The 23,631-nt window shown below is 39.4% G+C and overlaps 1 protein-coding gene across 5 annotated transcripts in view; it reads right to left on the bottom strand.

The window, feature by feature from the left end:
- LOC140196247 (disks large homolog 1) overlaps nucleotides 1–23,631 on the bottom strand; it is a 485,196-nt gene that overhangs the window by 422,945 nt on the left and 38,620 nt on the right. The window lies entirely within an intron of this gene.

The raw sequence follows: 23,631 nt of genomic DNA, 5'->3' as shown, positions 1-23,631 counted from the left end.
TCAAGTGTCAATGGAAGTTTCTGTAACATCAATTTGGACAGTTTACAGAAATTCAGGGGCCATTTGCAATACCTTCTCCCTTTTATGGCACTGAAAATCAAGAACAGAATTTAGTTGCCAATTAAAAAGGGGCAAGAATACAATGTGCTCTGCATGATATTATACATTCTTAATTGCCAAGCACTTTTTCGGTCCAAAACATATTTCTGTGGAGTGTATTTCACTGAATTACTTCAACCTCCATGATTTTAAGATTTAATTTTCAATTGTAAATTTACAATATTTAAGATCCTACTGCATTTTTTTTCTTTAAAAGATACCTGCAGGTTTGCTGAGAATGATTTCTCTACTTTGATTGGCTGCCCAGCCTGATTAATTGCTGCCTTGCTTGAGGTTTATGATCCTTCATGTGAGAAAGAAGGAAATCCAGCCACAGCTGGTTAGTTCTCTTTGTGATCAGCAGTGATCTTTCTTTATTCAGAGTACAAAATCCAGGTAATGGCGACAAGATAGCTTGACAAAAATTGGGACTCCACCAGTTCTTAACTAGCAGTTTTTAGGTCTTGTGATATTGAACAGCCCAACAAATAAGTGAGTCCAGACCTCAAATATAATTTTGAATCAAAGCAGAAATCATGAAAGGGAATGCACCATTTTCTTCTACTGCATCTCGCACACAATCTGCAATGAGGGAATAAAGTCCCATGAGTGTATTAAGTATGCACACCATTTTGACCAGCTATCCCATACCCCCATAATAATCAAGAACTCTACCTACAATCTGTCAAAGATCTCAGATTTTAAATCCAGACTGCATTTCAGAAAGAGCATATTGCAACTCCAAATGTCATGTTTACACTATCTGAAGTCTAAGATGCATCATACTTTATTACACATGCAGCTCCAGTGGGGAAATCAGAAACGAATCATGCATTAGAGTTCTGGCTAAGTTTTCTAGAGTCAAGAATGTACCTAAATTTGATATAACAGTGCATAAATGCATTTGAAGATAAATGACAGAATGCATTCAAAACTTAAACTACAATATTTTTCTTCTCATCACCCAGTACATACATAATTTACAGTAGGGTGCCCAAGACTTTTGCACAGTACTGTATTCGTCAAGGTGGAGCAGAGAGAGTGTTTGCAAATCTGGTGGGAGCAAAGAATGTTGGGAATGGTGAGGATGGAGTGCTGCAAGGAGAGATGTGGGACAGGTGGCGGAGGAATGCCGGGGTGGTAGGTGTGGACACACCCAGCCCTAAGACACCAGGCATGCTCATTTGATTCCTAACAAGTGGTTTATTGATCATTATAGAATGTCTCTCTCATGCTTCCCACACTTTCCCCTTTCCCTTCCCATTTTCGCAACCATGATTCCCCTCTCCCTGCCCCTTTCCCACTCTCCGTCCATAATAGAAACCTAAATCAGAATTAGGTTTATCTTCACTCACGTCATGAAATTTGTTCTTTGCAGCAGCAGCACAGTGCAATACTTAAGATTACTACAGTATTGTGCAAATGTCTTATTATATACATGAGCCCAAGATTTTTACACAGTACTGTATATCAACAATCTCAAGCTAAAACACAATAGATTTCCTAAAAAAGGGAAAGTGAGGATGTAAATTATTTACACTTGTGAAGCTTGAATTATTTTGGCTCCAAGAACTAAAAGGATGTCACCGATCAAATATCAAAACTGCTTTCCTTCCTGTGAGGAAAACAGGAGGTCAAAGTTATATAAAATAGTTCATTTAAACTTCTACTTTCATATGGAAGCTACTACAGACAGACACCACCAGAGATTGGAACTACATTTGTAATAGCTCCAATTTACCAAGAGCATCAAACACAACCAGAGAGAATAAGAATACAGGCATAAAATGGATTTCTTTTCCTTAAGAGTCAGTACAGATCTAAATTAGATTAGATTCAACTTTATTCTCATTGTGCCGAGTACAGATACAAAGCCAATGAAATGCATTTAGCATCTGACCAGAAATGCAAAGAACAGTGTTATTTACAAAATAACTGTGAATAAAAAAAGTACTACAGCACACAAATAAAAAAAGTACTGAATCAATACTGCTTAGCGGTGTGATGTGAGGTTCAGCAGTGTCACAGCCTCAGGGAAGAAGCTCTTCCTGTGCCTGCTGGTGCGGGAATGGAGGCTCCTGTAGCGCCTACTGGATGGGAGGGGAGTAAAAAGTCCATGGTTAGGGTGAGATGCATCTTTGATAATGCTTTTCGCCCTGCCCAGGCAGCGTTTATGGTAGATGTTCTCAATGGTGAGCAATTGGGTGCCGATAATCTGCTGGGCAGTTTTTACCACACACTAGAGTGCTTTGCAGTCTGATACGGGACAATTGCCAGACCACACCGAGATGCAGTTGGTGTATGCTGTCAATGGTACAGCAGTAAAAGTCCGTCAGTATCCTGGGACAGAGGTGAGCTTTCTTCATGCTCCACAGGAAATAAAGGCGCAGTTGCACCTTTTTGATCAGGATGGAGGAGTTCAGGGACCAGGTGAGATCCTTGGAAATGTGGACACCAAGGAATTTGAAGCTTGATACATGCTCCACTACAGTTCCGTTGATGTAGATGGGGACGTGAGTGTGACTCCTGGCATGCCTGAAGTCCACAATGATCTCCTTGGTCTTCTGGGTGTTGAGGGCCAGGTTGTTGTCGGCACACTACGTGGCCAGGTGCTAGACCTCATCCCTGTAGGCCATCTCGTCATCCCCTCTGATCAGACCAACCACCGTAGTGTCATCTGCAAACTTGATAATCGAGTTAGAACCATGTACAGGAATGCAGTCATAGGTGAAAAGGGAGTACAGAAGAGGGCTCAGCACACAGCCTTGAGGCACGCCGGTGTTCAGGGTGAGAGTGGAGGAGGAGAGGTTGTCTAAATTGACTGATTAGGGTCTGCTAGTCAAAAAGTCCAAGGTCCAATTGCAGAGTGATATGCTGATACCAAGCTGGCAAAGTTTGGTGATCAGCTTGGAGGGGATCACAGTATTGAATGCCAAAATAAAGTCCATGGACAACATTCTGACATAAGAGTTGGGGCTGTCCAGGTTGGTCAGCGCAGTGAAGGGCCGTGGAGATGGCATCCTCTGTTGACCTGTTGGTGCGATAGGTAAATTGATGGGGGTCCAGGGTAGAGGGCAAACAGGATTTCAGATGTGATAGAACCAGTCTCTCAAAGCACTTTGCAATGATGGGGGTGAGTGCAACTGGATGGAAATCATTCAGGTCCGTGGCAGTGGAATGCTTCGGCACTGGCACAATGGTGGCGATCTTGAAGCTTATGGGGACAACTGCCTGAGCCAGGGACAGATTAAAAATATCCGTGAAGACCCCGGCCAGCTGCCCTGCACAGACTCTGAGCACACGGCCAGGTATTCCATCCAGACCAGCTGTCTTCCGTACATTCACCCTGCTTAGGGTGGCGTAAACATCGGAGGTGGAAAGTGAGAGAGGCAGTTCACCAGGTGGGAGATCCGCTTTGTGGGTGGCTCCTTGTTCTCTCGGTCAAAGCGAGCGTAGAAGTAATTGAGCTCATCAGGGAGGGAAGCAGAGCTGGAAGGGGTCACAGTACTAGGAGGTTTGAAGTCTGTAATGACCTGTATGCCATGCCATATGCGCTGGGGGTCCGAGGAGTTGAAATGCTCCTCGATTCTTTGTTTATATATGTGTTTAGCCTGAGAGATTCCCCTCCTCAGGTTGGCCCTGGCTGAGCTGTAAGCCTCCGGGTCTCCAGACCTGAAGGCTGAATCTCTGGCTTTGAGCGAGCAGTAGGCGAACTTTTCTGTTCATCCATGGTTTCTGATTGGGGAAAACTTTTATTTGTCTTTGTGATGTCACTCTACCTGCACACTTGTTGATGTGCTCAAGGACATAGTTGTTATATAAATTAATGTTAACCTGAGAGTCTGTGTAAATGGACCACTTGCCCATTTTCAGAAATTCATACCAGAAGTACGTGGAGCTTAGAAAAATGTACATGGGGCTTAGAAAAATAGAGGGGTATGCGGTAGGGAAGTTCTAGGCAGTATCTAGAGTAGGTTACATGGTCAGCACAACATTGTGGGCCGAAGGGCCTGTATTGTGCTGTAGATTTCTATGTTTCTAAGTGCATAACTTCTATAATTGCAGAATCATTCCATCTCTATAGTGAAATCAAATCTTGAAAAAACTTATTTCCTTTGCCATAAAGTGTATTATAGCGTAGGATACTTTCAGAAACACAGGTTAGAAAGAATGAAAAGTCCCCTTGGTATCTCAAAATATTTAACAAAAAGAGAAAATATTGGGGCACTGTTTTGATAAATTAGTAACCTCTGAACAAATTGATGGGCTATGATTCTCAACTGACACATACATACGCTAAGGCATTAACAAAGGAGGGAATGGTAGTATCAGTGACAATTATTAATAAAATATCACACTTATTTGTAATCATCAAAACATAACTACTCATTAAACTTGGAGAATGTTGAGAGTGAGGTGGTTATGGAAATACACAAGCTAACCAGTTAGCTCACCATCATAAGCAAAATGTTTATCAGTTTTGTGAATGGGTAATAGTGTCTGACTAATTAAATAGAGTTCACTGAAGTAATACTTGCCTGTGGAAGAGTACAAGTGCTTGCACTATACATAGATTTCCAGAAGGCATTTGATAAAGTGCAGCATCAAAGGTCATTGCAGAAAATAACAGCTCATGGTGTAGGATGTTACATCCTGGTGTGGATAGAATACTGGCCAACAAACAACTAACAGAAGACATAAATAGGCCTTTTTCTCACCAGCAAGATTTAAGCACGTATGCCACAGCAAGCAGGACCAAAGTCTTGACTTTTCACAATCTATAAATGACCTGAAGGCATCAAATACACAGTTGATAAATGTGCTGGTGACGAGGATGGATAGGGAGGTAAGCTGTGAATAGGGATTAGCCATGCTAAAAAAAAAAAAGGATCATTGATACACTAAGTGACCACAGATCTGGCAAATGAAGAATAATCTAACATCTAAAATTGTCCATTATGGCAGCAATAAAAGATTGCACGTCTCCAAAGTACAGAGAGATCTGAATGTCATAGTCCTGTACTTGCCCAAGGCAATTATTCAGTTATAAATAGTAATTCACAGAGACAAACAACATTATTGCTTATTATTAGGGTATGGAAAGAAAAGCAAGGTCTTCTTGCAGTTGAAAGATCACATCTCTAGCAATGTACTGTAAGCTTAGGCTTCCTTGACTAATAAATTGATTAAGCAGGTTATTAAATGAGGAAAGGTTGGACGTGCTGGGTTTGTACCTGCCGGAGCTTAGAGCAGATAACCAAACTGGTTCCAAGTGTCTCAAGATGGAGATACTTCCTCTTGTGGAAGAATCCATAACTGGGATCACTGTATAAAAGTAAGAGGTCACTGCTGAAATAAAATTCTCTAAGTATTAGGAGTCTCTGCAATTGCTTCTACAGCCCTTTAAGTGGCTTTTAGATATTAAGGCCCAAGTTTACTGACATTTGATAAGAAAAGTGAAAGATTACCATAGGCAGAAAGGAATGCAAAGAAGTCACCCATGACGTTATATGTTGGAGTTGGCTGGAGGGTTTACTACTGCTCCCCCTAATTTGTATTTTAATGGTCACATCAGCAACTGAAGTAGTGAGTTCTAAATGCATATAAATTAATAAATAATCAGCCAACATTCTTTAAGGTAGTGTTTGATTTGGCAATTGTGTATTCATTCCTCCCAACTCCTGGTTTTCAACTTGGTACGCAGATACTGAGAAGAGCTTTTCAACTGCAGTTCAGCTTCGATCCTCTATTTGACATTTGTCACACCTTTAAGATTACACTCAGATGTATTTACAAAGATGAGATTGCAATCAGGAACTCTGGATAATCTTCCCTGCCCATGTTTAAGTCAACCAATTATTATATTCAAACACCCATCTCAAAAATAGTCTGGTGGTTAGATTGGCAACCGTCCTAAGCCAAAATAAATTGTTTTTGCTGGTCTGAAGCATCAACCAGCCAGATTGTGTTGATGACTAAACAGGAGGTTAATAGCTGAACTACATTGGTCAACACATTCTGCAACCCACAAGCATTGCAGAATCTCTTGCTCCACCACAGATTTACCATCAAATCGAGGGGGCTTCTACAAAATTTAAGCACAGCTGCAAGACCACTACAGAGAAGCAAGAGTGAGGTACGGGCAAGGTCCAGCACAATCTGATCTAATGGCAATTTTGGGGGTGCGGGGGGGGGGCTGGGGGTGGTGAACGATTCAAAAAAAAATTGATTAGAGCAAATCACAGTTGAACTTTAAATTCACAAAAAAAAAAAATTGGGCACCATGCAATGCTCTCCTACTTAATATGTGCACTGGTGCCTTCAATTCTCATATCAGCCCAAACTGACTGTACATTAGGATAACCTTGAATAGGATTTTTAATGTAAGGGGAAAACACACTAAGTAGCACTGGGCTTAATTGCAATTAAACCTGAAGTCAACATTTATGAATAAACTCCTCTCCTGTTAACCTGAATTTATTTAACATTAACAAGTGGAGTCCAACATAGTGTTTAAGATTTGAGAATTATGTGATCAAGCTCCTTTCAAGCAGAAGTCATTTTTAATCAACCATCAGCAAGTTCATGGTCAAATGTATAAATGTATTAGCAAATTACCAACTAAAACATTGTTTAAATTCAATGGATAATTAATACATAATATATAAAACAAATCACTTAATAAGTGTATTGAAAGTAATAGTGGGAGACATCTTTGCTTTGCAGTGATTCTATCAGATTGTTAACAATTCCAACAAGGCAGATGGATGGTTATTTTGATCATTGCAACAGATTTGCCAAACTCCTGATGGCAGAAGCCTTTACTGCTCATTGTTCAATCCCAAAAAGTAACTCGAAAGCGTTTGCTTCAAAATTTATCCAGAAATCAAGCATTTTTTTCTATTTGATTGATCACTTGATGAAAGTCCAATACTTACCACCTGCATCCGCTGCACAGCTACTACATGAAGGATGTAGAGGCTTTTAAGAGGGTGTAGAAGAGGTTCAGCAGGATGGATAGTCTTCAAATTATAAACAAGCGAAAATCTGCAGATGCTGGAAATCCAAGCAACACACAAAATGCTCGAGGAACTCAGCAGGTCAGGCAGCATCAACCCAAAACATTGACTGTACTTTTTTCCCCACAGATGCTGCCTGGCCTGCTGAGTTGTTCCAGCATTTTGTGTGTGTTGTTAGGGTAGACAGTCTTTTCTCCTGGGCTTGAAGGTGGGAGTGGGCAAGTTTAAAGAGATGAGTGGGACAAGTTTTTTTTTTAAAAACAGGGTGGCAGGTGCCTGGAATGCACATGCCAGGGGTGGCTGCTGAGGTAGGTAACAATGATGTTTAAGAGGCATCTCAATCAATGCCGGCAGATATAATTAGTGTAATTTGGCATCATGGTTGGCACAAACATTGTGGGCCAAAGATCTGTTCCTAGGCTGTACAGTTCTACATTCTAATGTATGGTATAACTGTGATAAGTTTAGATATACTATGAATGAAGGTCATCTTATTTCTAGTTAGGAAGACTGAGTTGAATTTTGACTTTCTCATCCCGAGAACTCAATATAATTTCTACCCCAAGTACTGGCCAAGCTCCTGACCTAATTTCTAAGATCACATTATTTCAATCTTTAACTATCCAGAATCAGAATTAACCCCACTGAGATATGCCGTTGAAATTTGTTGTTTTGCCACAGCAGTACATTGCAATACATAAAAAACTAAAGTATATTTTTAAAAAATCAAATTAAATAATTAGTGCTAAGACAGAGGGAAAAAATAGTGAGGTAGTATTCATGGGGTTATTGTCCTTTCAGGAACCTGACGGCAGAAGGGAAAGAGTTGCTCCTGGAACATTGAATGCGTGTCTTCAGGCTCATGCATCTCCTCCTTGATGGCAGCAATGAGAAGAGGGCATATCATGGGTGATGGGGATCCTTAATGATGGATGCCACTTTTTTGAGGCATCACCTTTTGAAGATGAGCTGGATGCTGGGGAAGCTCTTGCTCATGATGAAGCTGGCTGAGTTTACAACTTTCTGTAGCTTTTTCCAATCCTGTGCAATGGCTTCTCCATTAAAGGAGGTAATACAACCAGTTACAATGCTCTCCCACCAACCTTTCACCAATAAGGTTAGATTAGATTCAACTTTATTGTCATTGTGCCGAGTACAGATACAAAGCCAATGAAATGCAGTTAGAATCTGACCAGAAATGCAAAGAATAGTGTTATTTACAAAATAACTGAATAAAAAGTAAGTGCTGCAGCACACAAAAATAAAAAAGTACTGAGACAGTACAATATGGAAGCAAAACTGCTTAGTGCTGTGATGTGAAGTTCAGCAGGGTCACAGCCTCAGGGAAGAAGCTGTGGACCTGTTGGTGCGATAGGCAAATTGATGGGGGTCCAGGGTAGTGGGCAGACAGGATTTCAGATGTGATAGAACCAGTCTCTCAGAGCACTTTGCAATGATGGGGGTGAGTGCAACTGGACAGAGGTCATTCAGGCCCGTGGCAGTGGAATGCTTCAGCACTGGCACGATGGTGGCGATCTTGAAGCTTGGAATATCAACGTTATACAGTATTATTGTCAACATTTTAAGACCTTTAAGACCCTTATTTTAAATTTCCACTGCTACCACACATTGTAACTTCTGATACCAACTCAAATTACAAAAGGTGAAACCAAGTCCTTGATATCAAGGCAGAATTACATGCTGCTATATGAGGGACCCTGACAAAAATTACTCCAATGGGAATCACTGGAAAACTCTGAATGGATCACAGCGAAAGAAAACAATGATTGAGCCAACTGCTGGCAAATCTCAGCTCTAGAATATCAGTGCAACACACACAAATGCTGGAGGAACTCAGCAGGCCAGGCAGCATCCATGTTCCTCCAGCATTTTATGTGTTGCTCAGATTTCCAGGATCTATAGATTCTCTCTTGGCGAGAATATCATTGCAAGCCAGCAGCTTTAATGATTGCAACACACATCAAAGTTGCTGGTGAACGCAGCAGGCCAGGCAGCATCTCTAGGAAGAGGTACGGTCCACGTTTCGGCCCGAAACATCGACCGTACCTCTTCCTAGAGATGCTGCTTGGCCTGCCCAGCAACTTTGATGTGTGTTGCTTGAATTTCCAGCATCTGCAGATTTCCTCGTGTTGGAGCTTTAATGATTGCCCAATCACAATGTCAGAATGGGGGATGATTGCAAAGTTCAGTTCTACTCTCGCTTCCACATAAACAGCTCGTCTTAGCCTACACATCTGCTCAGACTAGAGTATTAAATGGCAAGTAACAAGAATGCCATATATGGAATAGTGCCAAAAATACCCAATTCTCCTCACCATGACCTTCCACAGCACACCATTACCAAATCCTCCTATCAATAACATTAGAAGCTATAAATGTTCAGAACTTTTATAGAACTGTGGCTGTAAAAGTAGGTCAAATGCTGGATATTCTGCACCAGGACATAGACCACACAATTGCATTGCACTCTCCTTGCCGTGTGTGTAGTTTGTAAAGAACTAATGTTTTCACCATCCTCTACAAAGCCAAACAAACCTTAAACATTCATTTTTGCAATCACTGACTTACCATGGCTACAATGTAGAACATGTGCAAAATCCTGCAGCAACCTACCCAGCTTTCAATCAAACCAGTGATCATTCCCATCTGGAAAGAAACATGCAGATAATCTCCTCACCCAACAGAATTGTAGGAGTACCTCACTACATGAATTGCAGCTGTTCAAAGTGAGAGATCGTGTTCAAGGCGAGAGATCGTGTTCAAGGCGAGAGATCGTGTTCAAAGTGAGAGATCGTGTTCAAGGCGAGAGATCGTGTTCAAGGCGAGAGATCGTGTTCAAGGCGAGAGATCGTGTTCAAAGTGAGAGATCGTGTTCAAGGCGAGAGATCGTGTTCAAGGCGAGAGATCGTGTTCAAGGCGAGAGATCGTGTTCAAGGCGAGAGATCGTGTTCAAGGGCTATTGCCCATGGGTTGTAAATGCTAGTTCTTCAAGCAATACCCTTGCCCCAACAGAAAAACAGCACTGTAATTTTGAAGTCATTGACATAGAACCAAGGCGCAAACTGAAAGATAAGGCCTTTAAGCAATCATCTCAATACTTAAGTCTGAATATTTCTGATTTAACTACTTAAAAAAAACACAGAGGGCCATTCCAGTTCTTTTTTTCCCCGAATGATCCACTAAAACTTCAGTGGTTCTTCTATTGAATAAGAATATTAATTTTCAAACTGCAAAGGTAGACTACAAAGTAACCCTTGTTTTTTGTGGGATCTGCTGGTTAGCTGCACACTAAAGGCCAGAGCAGAAATACAAAGGGAAGTGATACAAGAAATGTTTGTAGTAGGAGTGAAACATTTACGAGCGTCTCAACTCATTAATAACTTATTGAATATTACTTATTTTTAATGACAGTTTAAAGATGACATGCAAGTTTTATTTTTAATGCACTTTGAAACAAAGTAAACAAACCTTGAGTGAAGTTAGTTTTTAAATATAGGGAAATACAGGCCAGATATTTGCCAAACATAAGAAGCACCAAAAATAAATTCAAACAGAAAACGCCATTGAAACTTAAGCCCTAATTCTTAAGACACATATCTTTCAAAGTCTTCATTATCCATGAACCTAACTAAAATGTTAAATATTTTAAATATTTGAACTATACCTACCACAGCTAGTTCCTCTGGTAGTTTGTTCCAAGTGCCTGCTTAGGTCCCCTATAAATCTTTCTCCTCACCTTAAACCCATCATCTCCAGTTTCAGACACTCCTTCCTTGAGTAAAAGACTGTACCCCTCGTGATTTTGAACCTCTGTAAGGTCACTCTTAGCCTCCTTCATTCCAGGGAAAATAGTCCCACTCTATTCAGTCTCACCATACAACTCAAGCCATGCAGTACCAACGTACTTCTGGTCTGCCTCAAGGATCAGTGCTAGAACCTCTTATTAATGACATTTCAATAATCTAAATGAAAATGTAGATGAGTGTATTAGCAAGTTTGTGGATGACACCAAAATTAGTGGAGTTATGGACAGTATAAAAGACGATCAAAGGGTACAGCAGGATATAGATCAGTTACAAATATGGGTCAAGAAATGGCAGATGGAGTTTAATCTGGGCAAGTGTGAAGTGTTTTAGCTTAGGAGGCCAAATGAAAGGAAAAGGTATACAGTTGCTCCTTGATAGCGTTGAGATAGAGGGTCTTGAGGTCCATGTCCATAATTCACTGTAAGTGGCACAAGTAGATAAGGTCATAGGGAAGGAAAATAGCATCTTGTCTTCGTTGTTAGGCGTGTTGAGTATAAGAATACGGCAGCTAATGTATACTAAATCAGGGATTTCCTTCCTAGAGAAACAGGTCCTCAGGAAGACCCAAGAGCTTTTCTAAAAAAAAAATGTGAGGATTAGATCAAATAGAATCTTTTCCCCAGAGGATGTGTTTTTTTTAAAAAAAGGGACAGAGGTTAAAGATGACATGCAAGCTTTATTTTTAATGCAGAGAGCTGCAGGTGCCTGGAATAGGTTACCATGGGATTGTAGTGGAAATCAGGCACTTCGGTGAAGTTTAAGAGACTAAAATAGACACATGAATAATAAGGGAATGCAGGGATATGGTTGGTACACAAAGACATTTAATACAAGTTGGCATCCAGATCAGCACAATATTGTTTCTAATTAGCCTATTCAGTGCAGTACTCTTCCATTTTCTATAAATCTTTCCTGTGCTCTCTAGCTTAAACACATCCTTCCTATAGTATCGTGGCAAGAACTGGATACAACATTTCAGGTGCCATCTCACCAATGTCCGACATAGTTGTAACATACCCCAACTCCTGCAGTCAATGTTCTATCCAAAAAGAAACCGAGCAAGCAAAATACCTTTGTTACCAATCACAAAGAAGAGAACATCTGCAGATGCTGGAAATCCAAGTAACACACACAAAATGCTGGAGGAACTCAGCAGGCCACCAGGCAGCATCTATGGAAAAGAGTACAGTCGATGTTTCGGGCTGAGACCCTTCTTCAAGACTTCAATCTAATCAAGATATAATTAGAGCTCACACACAACCAGCCAAAATTTAGCTTGGCATATCAGAACCACACAACCATTACTGAGGCTCAACTGAAGCTACATTAAAAATAAAGCAAAAATAATAAAGTATTACAGTAAAAGAGCATGCAAGTTACTAAGGTATTTCACCAACTGCAGCAACTAAATCAAAGTAGAAAGCAGAAACTATTTCATGAAATTAAATGGTTTTAGAATACAAACATTGGAATATTTCTTTAAAGATTCAACATGAATATTATTAAGTACTATTTTCCTCAATTTAAGTGTTCAGACTTCAGAGTTCTATTCTTGTTAATTATTCCATGCAGAAATAACACACATCAAGCACCTTTGCTGAGCCCTTTCCATGGTTGTAACTTCATAAAGCTCTCACTATTCTACCTTTATTCAAAATGCATTGGAGAGAGGAAAATGTTTCGCCAATGTCTCTATAGTAAATTGAATATGGCATACTCAAAATCTCAGTGCAGATATCACATAGTGATGATTAGGTTAACTACAGCCTTCACTCACTATTAGCTCCAATCAACAGAAATTTCTAGCAGTTTAAATTTGAGATACACCAACCTTAATAGGATGGCCTTAAAGCAGATTCTTTATAAAACTGTTGCAACAATGACATTGTACCTAGAAACTGAAAGTTGCTGAACAATTAAATATGTGAAGTCAAACAGCTAATATATTCACGATTATAAAAATGTCACATGAATTATTTGCACATTGTACCATCATAACACATTATACCAAGAGTTAAAATTTGAACCCACTTTACTCTTGCTGACAGGTTTTCCCAATCTAATCACTGAATAACAGGCACAGCTTGCAGTCTTCAGTATTGAATAGGAAAAGGAGAGGCTACAGAGGGAAGTCAAATAGCCCTATTCAAAACCATAACTCTTGAAAACCCAGTACTAACATGAACCCAGCACCAAGACATCAAGCATGCAGATACATAATTTCATATATTTAGCACAAGTCTTAGTACCTCAAAATATTCAGTTCACAATTCAAACGCTTACCTTCGTTGTTACAATACAAAGGCAATCCATCTTCTGAGCATAATTACTGCATTATAAAAAAACATTGATGCTTTGAATTTTCAATGGACTATATCAACAAAGATTGAAGATAAAGACCCACGAGATTAGAGAATTCAAACTTGAAGCAGCAACTACTGCTGTGGACTGACAATAGCACACATAGCTTTTTGCTCGTTTCCTTAGAAGCAGAGTACAAAAAAGGCTTTGAAACCCATCCACTTGATGCTGTAGTCATCCTAATCTACAGGGTTAAATTTATACGGCAGCAGTGAGAAATGCGGAGGAGACAACAGTTATCAGCACTTCTCTAACTCCCACTTCTATTGCTTCATTAATCCATCCGCTTAGTATGTCTAGATGTACGTTTTTCATCCAGCTCAATTGAAAGGTTTATGTTTAATGCTTAAGATATACTTGGCTGATCTTACCTAGTGCTCAAGGTGACAGGAAGAATACGTGCATCTGTCACTGAAGAATTAACCATCTGAAAAATAATTAACTTTTTTGGCATGTAATCAATGGATTGGTCTGTGATTTTAAAAACGGGAGGCAACAGGAAAAGAAATTGTGACTGGTAGGAAAACAAGAGCCAATCCATCTGGCATCTAAAAAGACAGAACATTTTATAAATTAAAAGCAATTAGTTAACAATAGGAACTGCATATTGTAACTGAGGCACATTAAAATACAACATCCATCAGCATCATACTTCAACTCCAAAATATGGGACTCGTGTAAAATTGAAACTGATACAAGGCAGAAAACCCGTTACAGATTTCATATTGTTTGGGATATTTTGTTTTAAATACTAGAACTTCCAGAAAAAATACCAAATTGAATCACAGTGTTTTTTTTAAAAAATCACTGTAGTAAAACATGCTTTGGTAAAGAGGAACTGGTACACAAGGTTCATTTGATAGCAGAATGCAGCACTGATTAAAATTTAGGAAACCTAACAAAAAAGCATGCTGTAGGAAGCTATTTTCCTATTCATAGCTTTCATTTGCAATTGAGTAGGAGAGAAAGTAGGACAGGATGATCAAAGATTCTTGATTTTAAAGGTTAATGTAATATATGGATGTTTTCAAGCTTCACAAATCGTTACTAACACCTCATGAGGCATCAAATATATTTACTTATTCAAGTATTACGGGTAATTAGAATATTCTCAACATAAAATTCATGGCTTCTAGAAAGAAACTGCATTAGTGGAGTAAGAATGACATATTACAATAATTTTAGCATTTTTCTTTACATAGCACAGCACAATCACTGAATTTTGAGCATCCATTCCTAAAAGAACTGATCAGTTTATCCAAAATGATCCCATCAGTAGTCACATCTTCCCGCTCCCTGTCTTTCTCCAGGGACTAGTCTCTTCATTATTCCCTTGTCTGCTCATCCTTCCCACTTACCCATCCACCAGCACGTTCCCCAGCAACAATAGATAGAACACCTCCTTCAGCGCCATAAAGGAGCAAAATTAGCCCTTGGAGGTGAGGCAGTTCACCAGCACCTCTTCTAATTTGGTCTGCTGAGTTTGATGACCAGGATGTGGCCTCCTCCACATAAGTGGAACCAACTGCAGATTAGTGAACCACTTTACAGAGCACCTGCATTCTCTCTGCAATTGCCATCTTAAACTTCTGATTATGTCATTTTCAATTCTCCTTCCTATTCCAACACTGACCATGTGTCTTCAGCTTTCTAATTGCTGTACAGAAAGCAATCAGAAATTGGAAGAACTCTTCCTATTCTGCTTGGATAGACTACAGCCCACACCACCAATGTGACAGACACAGACACACACCCCCGCCTGATTAATTTTCTTCTCCTTTTGTTCACTTCTTTCCAACTACCTTAATCATTCATTCAAGGCTATACAAAGTGAGCCAGCAATGACCCACCCTCTCCTGATTGCTCAAAGTGGTGGCAAGCTATCTTGTTGAAATTGTGGTGTTGGCATGCCCATATTGCTGTTAGGGAGGGAATTCCAGGATTTTAGCCCAGGGATCGTGAAAGAAAAGCAATACATTTTTAAGCCTGGATTGTTATGTGGCTAAGAGGGCAACCCTCATAGTGGTGTTTCCATGATTTTAATGTCTTATGCTTCCACCTAGTAGAGGTCACGGGTTTTGAAGGTGCTAAGGAGTCTTTTTGCGAGTTACTGCCGTACCACGTACCAGTGATGGAGAGAATGAATGGCAGTAGATGGTGCACATATCAAGCAGGCTGCTATGCCTTTAAAGGTATCAAGCTGCACATCCAAATGGAAAGCCCAAAGCCATTCAATGTTAAAATTAACAAATAGCAAGCCTACTCATTAATCCAACCTGTACTCCATAACTGTGATATAAAATACATAGCCAGTTCCATCCCATCCTGTGACATCTCCATTAAAAGAAAAACCACAGGGTAAAATTTGGAATGGGGGCTAGGGGGAGTAGTAGTTATAGCAAGGAATAAACACTCAGGAAATTCAGAAATTCCTCGCCAACCTTACAAGGACAAAAATAAAATGATCCAGGAAATCATTCTAGCTTTCAATTCTCTAAACCACCCATGGAGTATTTGTCTCAAGGAATTTACCAATATCTTAAAAAAGCAATAGCACCCATCAAGATCAAATCTGGACTACACTCCAAGTCAAATGTGATCAAGATTTTTTTTTTCCTTACAGGAACAAGAAAGTATACCTCATTTTACCAAATTAACCTTAACATCCTTTTGCAACGGATTGCTTCCCAGTATTGCTGGTGTACTGCTAACAAAAAGAGCACCAAAATTCTTGAGCGCATTATTTAAGATGACACTAGTGAGGCACAGCGACTACTTGCCAGTAGCAAACAAAACTACTAACTACTTTATTAATCACTTTTCTAATAAGCAATTACAGCAATCAATAGCCTGTAACTTCCCTTTCGGAGTTGAACTTTTGAACCTCCTCTACAAACTGGCATTTTTGCAATGTGAACTCAAGTCTTGAAGGTGTAGGACGATTGCAGCGTGGTGTGTATAGGCCGACTCAAGGCAGCAAGGGTCAGGCCCAAGAGCTGGGAATTAGCCAGATGTTCGGCCATTACCGAAGCAGACTTGGAGGTGATTCAATGCGACAGAACCAAGGAGAGGCGAGCAGAGGTAAGGCAGAATTGAAATGACGGGATCCAAGCCTGGAAGCAAGGAAAGTGCTGAGGTTTGATTGATTTAAGCACCAGGCTGATTTGGTAAGGCCGAGTACAGGTCAAATTGAGGCAGCAGGACCCAGGTCCTGGTCCTGCGAGGAATAACCTGAGGTTTGGATGATTTAAGCAGTACCAGATTGAAAAGTTAAGGTTGTTGGTGCCAGAGGCAAGGGATGGGGTGGTGTTTACTTGCCATTGAGCTGAACTGAAACTGTAGCCTGCAACTAACGGGCTCCTGAATTGGCTGCAGTGATGACTGGCTTTGTGACTGTGGACTCACTTTTGTATAACCAGTTTTGAATGTTAGTTGCTTATTTATATTGTTTGCACAATTAGTTTATTTGTCTTCACATTGGGCATGACCGTCTTTTTTTTAAAATGGGTTTGTTGGTTCTTAGTGTCTTGCGGCTGCCTGCAAGGAGACAAATCTCAAGCTAGTATACATATTTTGATAATAAATGTACTTTGAAATATTAACATGGTTTTTAAAAAACATCATGCAGGATTCCACAGTTCATAATTGAGCACCCTGAGTCAACAGCCATTTCTGCACAAAAACAAATAGATGCCAAACTCAAGCCGAGAACTCTGGATAAAAACCTCAACAAGCACGTGCACATATGATGAACAAGATTACATCTCTAGATACAGAAGGAATAGTTCCAACTTGCCTGTGAGAAGCATATAAATTGATAATAATGAGGTGAAAATTAATGTCATTTTACATTGGAAATAGATGTTGAAGACATCATGGATGATGCACACTATTGACAATGGCTTAATTAAATGAGCCTAGAAATATATCAGATCATGTATAATAACTTTAAACATATCCTTTAAGTGCAGAGCACTAGTACAAGATTTGAAAGAAAAATCCAAGCCAATTATCTCACCAGTCCAAAAATCAGTCTATGCTTAGCCAAGTCATGGAAGGCATCCACAGCAGTATAAATTAAGCAGCATTTACTGTAAATTTTGGTGTAGAAACCTACATTCTGGAAGTAGCAAAAAAATTGGAAGAAGCTTAAATGCTTGTGTAGATATCATATAAAATCAGGCTGAACAAGACTCTAGCTATCAAATCAGAACCTCAGATCTGCACGAGTATCTAACTAAACTTTGCAGCAAAATATAAAATGGTTCCATACTTCTTCCCATGCTTGATTAAACACACACTGGGCTTCAAACTTAATATCATTTCATATGGTTTCATATGATTGACATCCTTATCACACAGTCCTATCCCTTCAAATTGCAACATATTTGGCTCCAGATTTCATTACAGACACAGTCTAAATAATGTGGTTATGCTAAAATCTGGATCTAGAATAAAACACAGACTGAAGGAATTCAATTAGCAGGGAGCATCTGTAGAGGGAGTATGGAGTCAATTCAGGGAGGTGGCCTGTGCAGATGGAAACAATGATAGGCAGATGAAGCTGGTGGTGGGCAGGGATTGTTACCTCTACCTATCACCCTCCAGCCTCTGTCACCATTTCCACTCAACCTTTCTCCACCTGTCATCTAACAACCCCTGGATCCACTTACTGTTTGCCAGCTTGTGTGTGAGAGAACTGAGGTAGAAGGGAAGTAAAGTAGCTCAAATGTTCATGCCGTTGGGTTGTAGTCTTACCCAGACAGAACGTAAGGTACCATTCCTCTACTTTGCATTTGGCTTCACATCATGGCACTGGCAGAGGCCGAGGACAGACCAATTGGTGTGGGAATCAGAAGGGGAATTAAAATGATCTGCAACCAAGAGCTTCAGACAGCCACAGGGGAATAAATGCTTTTGATCTCAACTGATGTACTGAAGGCCACATTGAGAGCACTGAATGCAATAACCAAAGTTGGAAGAAGTATGTGAAAATCTGCCTCACCTGGAAAGGCTGTTTATATAGAGGGTATAATGATGGAAAATAAAGCAGATGCAGGTGAGGATTTCATCAACCACGATGGGGTGATACAGGAAGTCTCATTTCTTAAAAAAAAATCAATGGTAAGCCTCATCAAGAACAGATGTGATAGAGACAGAAGCAGAGAAATGAATTAACAACCTTGCAAGAGACAAAGTGCAAGTACAGTCTAGATAGCTGTGCAAATTAATGGGTTTGTAGAAATAGCTAAATGGATGGTTTGTCTCCTTGTGATCTGTGTTCATCTCAGAAGAGCCATCAGAAATGGTCCAAGTGAATTTGAGGGTAGAAGCTAGCTCGACAACACTGGTTCATCACATCATGGTTAGAAGTGACCATAGTCATGGAACACTCAGTCTGTTTGAAACATCAGATGGTGATGCATTTACACAGGGCAGACTGAAAATATGTGCCAGACAGACTGATGCAGCATGGGAGAGAGATCTTACCAGCATATTGCTGGAAGTTCCAGGCCAACTGTCGCAAACCCCGTGACAGGAATAAAGAACCAGCAGAGATGGAAAACACTTTGAAGTACAGTATTGCTATGAACTAATATTTATTAGTAACTACACAATACAGTAATATAAATGTAGATAAATCAAACAGGTTAGCAATGATTATATATATGTATATGTAAGTATATCAGTAAGTGTGGAAATATATGCATGGAAAACCAAGCTTCTTTAAGTCTAGAGGTAAAAAGATACAGTCTTACGATGATGAGTAAAGTTCAGTTCAGTTCAGTTCGTGGTATTGAATTGAGTAGTGATGGAGAGATTTGAGTCTTTCAGGTGAGCTGACGCTGTCGATCTTCTCGTTGTCCTTCGAACTCCTTTAAAAGTCACTGACTGTAACTTTGACAAAGGGGACCGGTTTCCTGTGGTGGAGCTATCCCCCAGGCGAGGGTAGACACATAGACAGCTCCCCACCAGTCAACCCCTTTCCTCTTTCCACTGCAAGAGCAATGGATCGATCCTCCAAAACCCACTTTTTCTGCAGGCACAACAATGCTCATTGAGTGTCCAGGACGTGTGTCTAAGGTCTGTATCATCTGACCTCCTATTTTATCTTCCCGTGCTGAGCATCAACTGTCATTCAAAATAATCCCTCCTCCTTCTCTCTGTGAAGAAATGCAAGCAGGCAAAAATCCTTGAAGAAAGTGTCAACAACCTGCCGAAAATCATAACATCAAGTGTCCATTCAATAACACCAACTTCGGTCACCATAGCAACTTACGAGCTGCTCAGTGCTATCTCCACTTCAGCAGAAATCCAACAGTTAACCAGTTCTTTCTCATTCCTTAAAGTGACAGTCCAACCGTTAGTGTTCGTGTTCTCCCTCTCTCCCTCAAAATGTCAGTGGTAAATAACTCTCTCCCTCTTTTCAAAACAGCAGTTCACAGGGCTAATCAGTTCATAGGGGTAATTCAGGATCCCATCACACAACAAAATCAACCATTAGTCTCCACAAGCAACCTGGCAACAGAATAACAGCTCTGCTGGAACATTACCCAGTACAACCCAGCCTTAGCTGTTCCATGCAATTCCAGGACTACCTGAAGCTAAAAACATTTCATGGAAATCAGAAACAGAAACAATTTCTGAAGGTCTCTGACTTGAAATATTTTGTTTTGCCCTCCACAAATGCTGCCTAACCTGTAATATTTCAGGAAGCTACATTCCTAGAAGCAGCTGGAATTTCTTTGAAACTGCAAACCACAGTCAAAATATGAGAGTGACTACAACTAATGCAAACAGGAGAAATAGAAACTGAAGAATCTGAAATTCAGAAACAAATTGCTGGAAATATTCAGGTCGGGCAACATCTGAAGTCAGACAGAGTTGACATTTCAGGTAGACCTGGAACCCAAGCAATTTCTCTTTCCTCAGATGCTGCCTGATCTGGGGAGTAGTTCCACCATTTTTCATTTGAATCATTGATGAATGGTACAAGATTACAGCTGAAAAATAGAACTGAAATGGACAAGCTATTCTCATAAGCCTTATAATTACAGACCAAAAATAGGACATTAAGTGAATGCACAGGCTTCAAGTGAAAAAAAATGAAGGTTGACTCATGTCCAGATTACGTGATAGACATCCACAAATGACCAGAATTTTAGTGCACTATATAGTTAAATAACAAAATGGTAATCAAATGGTAATGTATGTTGGAGTCTATTGACTAGATTTAATTGGACTGGTCTATCTTGTCTGACTGGCTCCATGAAAGTCCACTTCAGTGCAATATCCAGGAAGCTGAAATTTAATCCATTTTATCCAGACCAAGTATAGCTTCATGAAATATACAATCTAGGATATTTTTCACTGACTAGTGACAGTCATTGCTTTATTTTGAATGCCTTAAGTGCCTCAAGTGATTTACGAGAAATGTATCCCCTAAAAGGTCAAGTATTCACTACCAACTACACTCAGTTCATAGCAAAGGTCCCCAGAGCAAAACAGAACTTATCAGTTTTAACCAATTACAAATCAAGGAGTATGCCATCATTTTTTTTAAAAAATCACTTTCAAAAGGTGAAATACTTTTGAATCTGTCACCTTTTGAATAAAAAGGCAGAAAATCATGCTCTTGATAAATACAGAAAACCATGCTTCTAATTCCACCTTGCAGCACGTGCATTACCAATGTCAAAGTGACCAACTGTGACACCTGTGATGATTGATTCATTCTCAAAACCACAATTCACAAATCATTACCCAACAATTTGAAATGTGGTATAAAATTCATTCGTATAGAACTGATGTGGATTAGAGTAAATAAGGAATTTCTTTTGCACTTCTTGGCACTGCTTCACGTTACAAAAAAATTCACAATGCAGAATATTTTTTTTTCGGGATGCAACACCACCAATGTCCATGGAGATTACTTGTACTCATATGCAGCGGAGGTAGCGTGGAATCAAAGACTACTTACCATATGTGATTTCTGAGTCATACACCACAAAAGTCATCATAGGCAAGCCCTTTCAAGTAAATCTTATTCTCTGACCACACGAAATACCACAAAGTCTTCACTTATATAAATTTTGTTCAGTCAATACTTTATTAAAAAGCAAGAACAAATGATAGCACAATGATAAATATGGACAATAAACCCAGGGATTTTGAGTGCAACTATATAGTTAATTAACAACTTATTTAGTTTGACCACCTCAGCATTACACACAAACCCAACTTAACTGGTTAAACATCTACAGTTTCAAGTTCAAATTTTAGACCTTTGGTTCATCCATCAATTTATGTCTGACAAAAAGCTAGTCATTTAGTACAACTACAATTCTGATGTTTCACATTTACAATGATAGAGACCAAGGTAATATTTATTAACCTTGATTTAAGTGTAAACATCTAAATAACCAAGAAGTCTCCAGACACATGGGTGTAGTGTCCCAACTCCAATTCCAAGCACTGACTAAAAAATTAACTGTTTGGGTGCAAGGAAAATTCATATAGCTCAAACTTTAATTTAATTACATTTAGAATATCTTGCCCCAAGGATTCACACAAAAACTGGAACAGCTTACAATGTCCCAGATGGAAATGGAATAGAATTCTGAAGAGATTGACCAATTTCATAAAATTGCAGAAACAGGCATATTATCAAGCATGCCACAACAGACAAAATAGTTACCTCAGCAATAAAACGGTTATCTCGGCAATATGTAGCTGTACCATCATCCCAACATCAGCTCACACAGGCAGCCTCTGCACCCTGCCATAATGGATCACTCCATGCTGTGTCACGCAATGGGGATATCAGTGTTTCATTGCTGCAAGAGCAGCAGTTGTTAGAGATTGTGCCAAGTTCCAGAATAGTGGAACCCAAGCAACAGCAACCCAAGCAGATGTCCTCTTTTTAAAGTACAGAAAATGTGCATGTGAGTGTTCACGGACTCCAAGACCAAGAGCACAATAACAAATTAGCACTCTACATTAACAACACACAAGATGTTGGAGGAACTCAGCAGGTCAGACAGCAGCAATGTAAATGAATAAACAGTCTACTTTTCGGGCAGGAACCGTTCATCAGGACTAAGCTGGGTACCAGTGGGAGCTCATTCATGTGCATCAGAGTCCTTATGCTGAGTGTTAGTAACACAAGCACAGCCTGTACAACTTGTACATAATGGTCTATAAAGACCAAATGGAATGCAGGTCTATGAAAAAATATCATAGGGAAATGAGGTAAAGAGTTTGGAGTATGTGGGTGGAAAATTGGAAGAGAGCAAAACAATTCAAGTATTTATTTTGAATTACCAACTGATGAGATTTTACTTGGACTTGAACAAATGACATGAATGGATATCGATCTGGACTTTAGAAAGTGCAGAGAATTATCTTCCAAAATAAATGGTGCACAATAGGTGCCACTAATTTGACTGGCTGTGTAAGCATCACCTTGAGAGTTTTGGGAATTGAACAAAACCATAGAATAAGACTTCAAAAACTTTAAAAGTTAACATTTGTACTCTATCCAAAGCTCTGTACTGTAGGTGTGTATATAACACTTTGAGGATAATCATTCACAAAAACGAAGTTGAAATGCAGCAATTCCCTAGTCCAAAATACTGGATTAGACATGGCTTAAATAAATTTACATGCAGACAATATTGGATTCCGGTTTCAATATTTGGATAACTGGAACATGGGTATTATGAACTACCAAATCAACTGAGCACCACATACAAAACCATAATTGAATGCTATTTTTATTGCACAATTACATGGCATATACACAGTACATAAATATTCATATACTCTCTCACTGAACAAATGTGTTCTATTTTCATCAGCAAATACACTTTTTACACATATCTACCAAGATGGAAAGCACCCAATATTTCAGTCTATTCTTACACATTTAGTTCTAGTTCTTACTAAAATATATTACTGGTATTTTATTAATACATCATTCATAACATACTTAAGCAATCACATCGAATGCTCTAAGCATGCCTCTTTCCAGGTCAGAAATTAAACTTTATACAGTTTACTACATAAATTTTGGTGCAACAAGTTATCATCCCTGATTGGAAAAAAAAGTGCAAAGGAACAGCTGCACTAACACTTGCTCACATAGAAAATAATTATAAATGCAATTTCTCTTCACATTACATATATTGTGACAGTTTGGACATTTTAACAATAAATCTTTTTAGTTTCTGCAGCAAACACAAAATGTTATTGGAAGCATTAGGATATCACGATCCAGTTTTAATGACAGTAATAGACAATTTACACTTTAAAAATTAGTTCCA

This window comes from Mobula birostris, chromosome 4 (genome assembly GCF_030028105.1).
Source record: "Mobula birostris isolate sMobBir1 chromosome 4, sMobBir1.hap1, whole genome shotgun sequence".
In the NCBI taxonomy this organism is placed as follows: Eukaryota; Metazoa; Chordata; class Chondrichthyes; order Myliobatiformes; family Myliobatidae; genus Mobula; species Mobula birostris.
The sequence above is the reverse complement of the archived record's forward strand: the minus strand, read 5'-3'. Positions and strand labels throughout refer to the sequence as shown.